Source organism: Gadus morhua, chromosome 9 (assembly GCF_902167405.1).
Source record: "Gadus morhua chromosome 9, gadMor3.0, whole genome shotgun sequence".
Lineage (NCBI taxonomy): Eukaryota > Metazoa > Chordata > Actinopteri > Gadiformes > Gadidae > Gadus > Gadus morhua.
This window is the reverse complement of record NC_044056.1, coordinates 6187841-6198041: the sequence shown is the minus strand read 5'-3', so window position 1 is coordinate 6198041 and position 10201 is coordinate 6187841. Positions and strand designations below refer to the sequence as shown.

Here is a 10201-nt window from a genome sequence, read left to right as displayed (position 1 = left end):
TTTGCACCAGATCTGCCTCGCCAAACCATGCAGCACCTCTTCCTTTCCCCCCAGCCAATCACAAGGCAGAATCCGGCTGTTCTCATGCAACAAAAAGGGAGCAAGAGGGAGAGAGAGAGAGAGAGAGAGAGCGGGCGAAGGGGCCGGAGCCAATGGGGAACAAGGACCGCCCCCTTTCCTCTCGTCCCCAGTGCACACGACAATCACCGTCTGAGAAATGCCAACAGACGGCCAATCAGTCATTGTAATTAGGCTGACTGCCATTCTGCAGGCTTCATAATTCAGACTGGGGCTTGAGGACATGGCGAGCGGGAGAGCCCAGCTGCCATGGCCCTACTCCTGGATCATCCAGAGTGCCCCACCTCAGTGCAGGCCACTCCACCCCGCTCCCTCTCTCTCCCTCTCTTACTCTCTCCCTCTGACTCCCTCTCCCTCTCTCTCCCCCCCCCCCCCTCTCTCCCACTCTCTCTCTCCCCCCTCTTCCTCTCTCTCCCTCCCTCCCTCTCCCTCTTTCTCTCTCTTCCTTTCTCTCTCTCCCTCTGACTCCCTCTCTCTCTCCCATTCTCTCTCCCCCTCTCACTCTATTCCTCCCTCCCTATCTGACTCCCTCTCTCTCTCTCTCTCTCTCTCTCCCTCCCACTCGATTTCCCACTCTTTCTCCCCCTCTTCCTCTCTCTTCCTCCCTCTCTCTCTCTCCCACTGTCTCTCTCTCTCTCTGCCCCTCTCACTCTCTTCCTCCCTCCCTCCCTCTCTCTCTCTCTCTCTCCCCCTCTCCCTCTTTCTCGACCCCCCCCCCCCACGACGCAGTGCTGCATGGGTACGTCTTGCAGGGGTCGGGAGGTGAGGAGGCTGGAGGGGTGAGGCTAGAGGGGTGAGGCTAGAGGGGGGAAGCTAGAGGGGGGAGGCTAGAGGGGGGAGGCTAGAGGGGGGAGGGAAGGTGGCGGTGGGTGGTTGCGGGGGTAGCGAAAATGAGGGGGCTGACCGTCTGCAGAAAGAAAACCACTCTGCCCCTCTCTACCCTCCGTATGTCCCTGCTTCTCTTCTTTCCCCTTCTCCTCTTGCCTTCCCCAGCACAACCAGCACCTCCACCACCACCACCTCCACCTCCACCACCACCACCTCCACCACCACCACCTCCACCACCACCACCTCCACCAACACCCACCCACCCAAACAAAAAATGTGCCCCCCTCTCACAAGATCGCCTCTATTGGCTGTGCTGCAGTTTTGCATTTTAAACTACTTGACTTCGTAAAACGCTTCTGCCTTTCAATATGTGTCAGTGATACATTCAGGTTCTGTGTTTATCCATAAGCACCGACGTAAGGAAGAAAAAGGGCGAACTCTAGAAAAATGCAATGTTATTGAACTGTTATTGAAGCCTGAAAAAAGGAAGGTAACAGCCGAACTCTGGTGGGAGAGCTCCCTCGTGCTTCCCGATGGAATTCACCCCCAAACAGGAAGTGAGGGGCAGCATTCTACAGCAATGTATTTTATTTGCTTACAGGACGTGGTTGCCTGGTGTATGGGACCTGAAGTTTTCTTGGCAGTCAAACGGTGGACTGCAAGTTCAGCCAAAACAGACAATAAAGCAGAGAGGAGAGCGATGCCAAATTGCTGGGGCAATTCGGAGCAGCGGCTCATTTTTCCAAAATGATTCACAGTGGAAAGAAAAGCATTTCCTTGTCCTCAGATGAACTTGGTGTGCTCTCTGTCAGCTCCTACAAGGAAACGCGGTGGGGAGGGGGAGAGGGTGTGTTCTCATTCACTCATGGGTGTGTGTGTGTGTGTGTGTGTGTGCGCATGCATGCACACACACACACACACACAGGCACATGCGCAGTGCACACACACACACGCGCGCGCGCGCGCAGTGCATGCACACACACACCAGACACACAGGCACATGCGCAGTGCACGCACACACTCACGCACATGCGCATTGCACAAACACACACACACGCGGACACAGACACGAGGACATGGAAGCGAGCGCATGCGCAGCTCAAGGTTCGCACAAGCACTCACAGCGGAAAGCAGCCGTCACTGCAGAATTAGGTCATGCACATAAAAGCTCCAAACACAGACGCACAGATAAACATGCACAGCTTTTTTTCTCTCCTCAAAGTCACGGGGGGAAAAACCACACTCATGGAAGTTTCACAAGATCAGAGTGATCAGTTTGCCGACGTGTGATTTCAGATGAAAACACTGATACTGAAAAAGTGATTTAATATGCAGGCCTACAGAGAGGTATAATAGTAAGGGACAAAGACCATTGAATGACTCCTTTCCCAGTAACTTATGCAATTAATCAAATATCTATAACATGATGGTCTGTGAGTGTGTGAATTCAATTATGTTGTTGTAATAAACACACACTGAAAGAAAGAAGAAAGGAATAGAGGAAGAAAAATCTCTGATGAAGCAATTTGTAGGTGCTGTTTAGCATAATGCTTTGACTTTGTCATTTTTTAACAATTATACAAATATCTTTGATCTGCATTGAACCTAGACTCTCACCTGGGACCCTGAAGAGATTTCCAAAGCAAAACACAGCAGAAAAGATGCCATGCATAGCACAAACTTTTAGTAACAAACACACACACACACACACACACACACACACACACACACACACACACACACACACACACACACACACACACACACACACACACACACACACACACACACAGATTATATATTTCTTCACCCGAATTTCAAATTATATAAATACAAGGGAACTGAGAAATAAACTTTTTGTTAGTTTGTTTAACATGGGGCCTCAACCCAGTAGAAACAATGCAAAGCAACAGACCAAATCGGTGCATTCGTTGCATGCTATCACGCTTATGATGAGAGTTTACAAAACATTTGACTCTCCTCAGTAGGAGACGGTGAGCAGAAGACTTAACACCCAACAGCTGAGCGCTACTGACAGCACTACACCCTTGACAACACTACCCTTTCACCTCCATTCACTTCGTATTGGAGTTCATTGTGCAAGGGTGTTTTCTGCTTGTACGAGAAGAGCAGGCCTGGAAAAACGAAGGTCTGCCGATAAATGCTTGCAGTTAGGTCGACTCTGTGCAAACGCAGAGGGCACAGTTTGAAGCGTGGCAAGTTGTTTGTCGGACAAACACGATTTGGTTAGATTCCTTCCAGCCAGGCTGTTGTTTAAACCCCTTCTCCCTTTTCCGCTTTTGCATTGAAAGTGTGTACGTGTCTGTGTACGTGCAGGTGATAAACTTGGCAGGGCCGGATTCGGGCCCTTGCTGCAATGCATTGCGATCGACGGATCGCAATGCCCTTGCTCTGTGTACATGGTCATATTTTATGGTGTTTAACTTTTGCTGTGCAAGTGGTTCTTAGTGTGAGTAAGCTAATCTATCGCGGAGCATATAGTGCCAGGCCTTTTGCTGCTTCAATAATTCCTCTGTTTCTATGGCCCTACTATTATGGACAATTTTGATTATTTGTGGGTTAGCCCTATAATTAAATATATATATACATTGTATAATATATAGATATTGTAACATTTATATAATTAATACAGGTTTGGTCACAATAACCAAAAACCTAAGACTTGTCCCAAACAGAGAAGTAAAAGGAAGCTGGCCTGTCTTGAAACGATTCAGATAGATATTTTTGTGGAAAGGACAAACATCCACCAACTGCTTCCAAGCGGAACAGAAGGCACAGCCAATGTGTCGACTGCACAGTGCCTTGCTATATTCACAGGTGTACATGACAGCTCACATGATGGACACACTCATATTTTATAGCAGAGGACAAGAACGTAAAAGGAAAAAAGTTTTTCACTGAATTTAAAATAAGTATATAACTTGATCAGACATGCATTATGATTCCTATTTCTCTGCGAATCCTTATATATACACCCGGTCATGCCTTTTTTTTTCTACATCCACTTGTAAATAAATAGCTTCTTCAGAAATATGGAGTAAACCTGTATTTTATATGTAATGATTTAAAATATTTTATTAGCTATATGTTAATAATTATATGCTTCTATGTAGTGAACTTTTCTAAATGCTTGCCACCGGATAGGAAAAACAGTGAAGAATGTAGGGGGAAAGACAATTCCTGACACACACTTTCCTCTAAGGATAACAAAGGTACAAATCCAAATTAGTCTTGATTCTAGGAAACTCTTCTCCTTTTTACAAAACTTTTTTTGGATATATATTGACTTTTACTATTAATATACAGCTGTATAATAAAACTTATTATTATATGGCTCCTTTGACACTTAGCCAATAGACGACTGAACTTTACTCAAAAAAATCAAAAGCCTCCCAATAAATTCAGATTAGGCCTATTTGGTAGGTTAGAATATATTGCACAATATTGTCATATTTAAATAATTATTTAGTTGCTATATTGCTTGTTGTAGTGACATTATAATAACTGTAACATTCAATGTCAAACCTGACTTCAAAGCATACCTGTGTCCAGAAGAACCAACATTTCTGAATTAATAATTAAATAATAGCCCATCAAGGAATTATATCCTATCTAATTATATGATCACGTACCATACAGATCCGCCATCGCAAACAAACAGATCATTCAATTATTAAATCTTCGGTTTTCTTTAATGTAACATTTATTTCCAAAGAGTAGCCTATTCGTGGTCATACGATCATAATACTTTATTGACCAAAAACACAACCAAGACGTCTCTTCGTTGAAACGTAACACAATTAACAACGCGTGTCCCACAAGGAAAGCAGTCAACATGAACCCATAGGCGATAGAACACTTATGAATGCATGCAACCTCGTCAGGTTAAAACACAACAAATAACCAGCAGGCCATTTATAAATCACTGTGAAGCTCAAATTATAACACCTGTTTCAAGTGGCCTGCGTGGAGTGACGAACCTTTTAACTCAGTCAACCCGGAGAACTGGATGTGATTCAAAAACTGCAACACCCAGATTACACTGCATACAAAAAGTCATCCACCTAAAAAACGTGACACAAGTGAGTCTGGTGGTGTGTTGTTGTTTTTTTTGTTGCACAATAAACTCCTACCCTGTTGTTGTCGTTTCCTCGCCCGGAGTAGAGAAAGTCCGTGAACTTGTCCCCAAGGCACTGGAACGATGAAACGGGTCGAAACTTGAACGCTTCGGCGGGGTTTTGTGTCGCAGTTGTTCGAGGGCGCCCGGGTTCCTTTAAACGAGGAAGTCCTTGCGCGGTTCACCGGGTGCACCGTTGCGCGCCGCACGCCGCTGCCGCTGCCGCGTTCACTTTCGCGTTGACCGGCGTCTTGCTGAGGTACGCCGTTTCCCAGGGTACGCTCGTCAGCACGCCGGTGAACGCGAAATCGAACGCGGCAGGCGACGCCTCCGTCGCCGATCCCAGTGTGCGAAAGTGAACGCGGCGGCATCAGGGTATAGCAGGGTTCGCTCGGTACGCCGGGTTCGTTTCCCCCCGCTGTCGTTTGAGGACAGGATTATTACGAACGGCGGAAGCTTTTCATCTGTTTTTATCCCGTTACGTAGGCTGTCCCTAATATCACCACGGGCCGCCTGGCTCTGCTCGGCGAATCGGACTCCTCGAGTGGCTGCAGCAAACTGCGAATAATGTTCAACTTGTTAGGATTCGTGTAACGTTTGGACCAGGGGTGGCTGTTGTGTTTTTTCTAGGACGTTTTTAATTGTGATATGTGTATGACATGTATGAGTTTGTAGTGATGCAGTTGGCTACATGAGTTATTAGTTTGCATTGGATGAGTCAGTTTTCTCACAGGCTGATGCATAAACTCACTCACTCACTCACTCACTCACTCACTCACTCACTCACTCACACACACACACACACACACACACACACACACACACACACACACACACACACACACACACACACACACACACACACACACACACACACACACACACACACACACACACACACACACACACACGTTAGGAAATATAGGACAGGCTAACCTTCCTGTCGTGTTCTGGTCAAATCTGACCGATTTCTTACTTTCATCAATCATAAATTGGGTGTTTTACATTTTATTGTCTCATGGCCTTATGATATCCTTCACACTAGGCATTTTAACATATACAATTGCTGATCACAGCTTTCATTGAATTTTGAGTGGTTTAGTCAACTTTGTTACACCTGTGGTGTTCCCGGTCAAAAATGACCGCCATAAGAAATTAATGGGTGACCCTAGATTGCGTTCATCCATCAGATAGTACAACCACAAATCCACCACCACCACCACACGTACACACAATTTCTGTGTTTATTCCTTGTATATCCCCTGCAGTTATTCATTCAAACCAGTAGTCTGAGAAATATTTTACAGGTTAAAAAGGAGTTAAATAAAATTTGGCAATGATCAATGTTTTATGTGTTAATGTAAGAGCAGTTAAAACAGGCCGGTCAAATTTGACCAGGAGCACCAAAGTACTGGGGAGAAACGAACACGACACAAAGGTTAGGAACAATGCTAATTATTCCAAGCACAATTTCATTATAGATATAGATGCCAGTAGAAGTCAACTAGAATAGGCCTGCCTATACTCTAGGCAAAAAAATAGAATGTAGGCAAAGGCCTTCATTCTATTTTATTTCTTAATTTATTCTTGGATTAAGAGTAATCAAAAGCTTTTTTAATGGGTCATAAGTTATTATAAGAGATGTGACCGAATTGTTACGCAATTTAGTATGAGCTAAGTTTCTATTTAAAATGTTGCAACACCAAATAATCAATAATCAGGAGGCAAAACAGCTGAATTGTCTCTTATTTCAAGGAAATTAAATAAAAATGAATCTCGTGTCTTTCATGCATGAGCCTATTCTAAAACTCCGGTAACTTTTCAGTCTTACAATACCAACTCCTCTTCTGTAGGCCTACATTACACACACACACACACACACACACACACACACACACACACACACACACACACACACACACACACACACACACACACACACACACACACACACACACACACACACACACACACACACACACGCACTTGTTCCCCTACAGTAGGCTGGGACACTAATAGAATCAAACCTGCTAATTCCCCTATAGAGAAACTAAAAGGCAACACAGGCAATAACAGAGGAATGGCTCTCCAGATCTGTGTGCCCAGTGACATCATGCTAACACAAAACGGGCTAAACTGATAAGCAACACCATTCCCGATGTGACTTTTTCTTCCTCTCAGGTCCACAGCCATCTTTCACCCAGCAACCGGTGTTGTCCTGAAGCCTTTATAACCCCTTTAGCTCCCCATTCAAAGCGGCTATTAATACTAACCACATCAAGGTGACTCATGTTTCTGCGACACCATACTTAAATGCATGATCGTTCTGATCCTTCCTCGCAGTGCTGCTGAGATGGCACGGGGAAAACAACCCTGGTGACCCTCCGTGGCAAAGAGACACGGGTGATGAGATTAGCCCCCTACGTGCTTGTGTGTGTGTGTTGTGTGTGTGTGTGTGTGTGTGTGTGTGTGTGTGTGTGTGTGTGTGTGTGTGTGTGTGTGTGTGTCTGTCAGTCACTTGTGACGTCTCTTCTTCTCCAGGCTCTACAAACACACACACATGCTCACATACAAATACACACAAACGCACGCACACACACACACACACACACACGCACACAAACACACACACACACACACACACACAAACACACGCACATAGACACACACATGCACACACACACACACAAACAAACACACACACACATAGACACACACACACACACACACACACACACACACACACACACAAAGCCCGATCAGCACCCACTCCCCCTGTGCGTCATGTGACTGAACCGCTGCGGTTAGGAGCGCACACAGATTATAAGGACGCGGGGTGATTGGGTTCACAGCGCTGTGCTTCTCAGCGGCATTTGCGTGCGCGAGCCTGCGTGTGTGTGTGTGTGTGTGTGTGTTTTTGTGTGCGTGCATAAAGAGAAAAGGCAAGGGAACAGGGCGCGGTTTCACATTCTACCACAACTCCTGTGAGAGTAATATGTCTATTTTATTACATGCAGCTATAGGCTGAACACACACACATGATCTTACATGCACACACAGACACACAAATACACACACACACAAAAATACATAGACACACAATTGCACAGATACACACAAATACATATACACACACACAAATATACGCACACACAAACAAACACACACGCACACAAATACACATGCACACACACACACACACACATGCACACACAACTACACATTCACGCACGCACACACACACACACACACACACACACACACACACACACACACACACACACACACTATTTATACAGTATATATGTGTACTGTAGCCTATGTATAAACATATATACATACATACACAGTATATACATAGGTATATAATATATAGACAGTACATCTATGTATTGGTATTGATCCCAGTGCCGTGCTGGTTACTGGAGGACAGCCCTGAAGATGGTCCGGCCGCTCAGATGTGTGCGGGGGGGGGGGGGGTAGAGGATGGCTGGATTAATACGCCGCTGACATATAGACTCTGGAGGAGTGACGACAGTGCAGCATACCATGACCCATACCCCTCCAGCTCTAATCGCCTTAGCAGGCCGGCCTAGATACACACGTTAATATCTTTATTATGATTATTGTGATGATGATGATGATGATGATGATGATGAGGATGAGGATTATGAGGTTGAGGATGATGATAGTGATGATGACGACTACAGTGGTGATTTTAATTCTGAATGTATGAATATCATTGTTATTCTTGCAGTCGCAGTAGTAGTAGTAATAGCAATAGAACTTAGTAGTCGTATAGCTAGTATTCGTAGCAGTGTTCACTACTACCACTATAATAACATGTATTTATAGTTGTAGTTGTAGCATTGGGGTCTCAGTTTGTGGAGAAGTCGTGGTAGTAGTAATAGCAGTGATGTCGGTAGTGGTAGTGTGCTGATGACTGCATTAGCCGTGTCAGACCTGTTAATGTCATTGTCGAGGTCACATGAACCTCAGTCTGACGGCCTTTCACACACTGCTGGGCTATTTTACAAACACATTAGCCCGCAAGTCCTATGTGATACTTCAACACGACAAAGGACGGACTCTGGATTGATGGCCCTGGTTCCATATGCTCTCCCTCTTTCATTCCACTCATGCATTCAATGACCTATGACCCTTTGCCAAGCTTTCGGTAATTAACCGTAGGCCATGAATGAAAAACAAAAACCATACATGTTTACAATGAGGACTACCACTTGCTTGTCGTCTTCTTGTTTTTAATTGAACATCTAGTTTTTTAACCATGGTTTGCGAGCATGGGAACAGGGAATGCAATCTCGGTTGAAGTGGTTGGCTCTACCGATGGCGGTTGGGGAAATGTGCTTCGCTTGAATGCACCGTGACCTCAGCTTGTCTGGGTGCCCTTTTTGCGCGGACTAAGCCATGCTTATTTGTCAACAGAGTGCCGCTTCTTTGCTTCCCTCCGTGGCTCCCTCTCCCTCACCCGGCAGCCTGTGAATGCGGGCTAATGCGACACAAAGAGTCCATTCTCGCCGCTCCTTTTACTCTTTTTCACTCTTTCTCTCTCGCTGTGAATTTGCCACCCATATGAGGTCGTCCCTGATTTGCGGGGTAGGGACGCGCAAAACAAACCGGGACTTAAGCTTCTCATTCACGCCCCCCAAGGTGACAAACTTTGTTTATGAGCTGCGAGCGGAGAAGCATCGCCGTGGATGTTGTGATGTGTTCGACGTTTTGTTTACCATCCATCCTACAGATTAAAAAAAGGAAAAAACCTCCAAATAAACTTCGACACAATCCAGGAGCGGGCATCGCGAGCCCCTGCGTCGCCGGGCTGCAGCGTGTGCTGCTGCTGCCGCAGTCTGCTCACTTCTCAAGGTACCTCTTCTTAGGGGGGGGGGGGGGGGGGGGGGGGAGGAAAACAACATGCTCATTAAGTTCCCAGCGGGGCGCACCGCGTGAGCCCCGGCGCGGTCACTTACGGACACCATGAATGAGCCAATGTTCGTCTGCATTAGTAACCTGCGAGGGGCTTGGGGGAGAAGGAGCCTGCAGAGACAAGGGCCGGAGGGGGCCGCCCCGACACCATCTCATTGTGCTCCGTCCTTCACGGCGGGGCGCCCCAGATGATTGGTGGCCGTGTGGGTGGAG

The 10201-nt window shown here is 46.1% G+C and overlaps 1 protein-coding gene across 3 annotated transcripts in view; it reads right to left on the bottom strand.

Annotated features, from left to right (window-relative positions):
• The window catches only part of LOC115550545 (homeobox protein ARX-like), a 49344-nt gene extending 41910 nt beyond the window's left edge, over positions 1 to 7434 (bottom strand). Inside the window, exon 1 of one of the 3 annotated variants that reach the window (XR_003977911.1) lies at positions 5061 to 7434. The gene's annotated coding sequence lies outside the window, so the exon portion shown is untranslated. The remainder of the gene's footprint in view (positions 1 to 5060) is intronic. The other 2 variants (XR_003977908.1, XR_003977909.1) reach the window with 2 other exon arrangements.
• Between the last annotated feature and the right edge of the window lie 2767 nt (positions 7435 to 10201).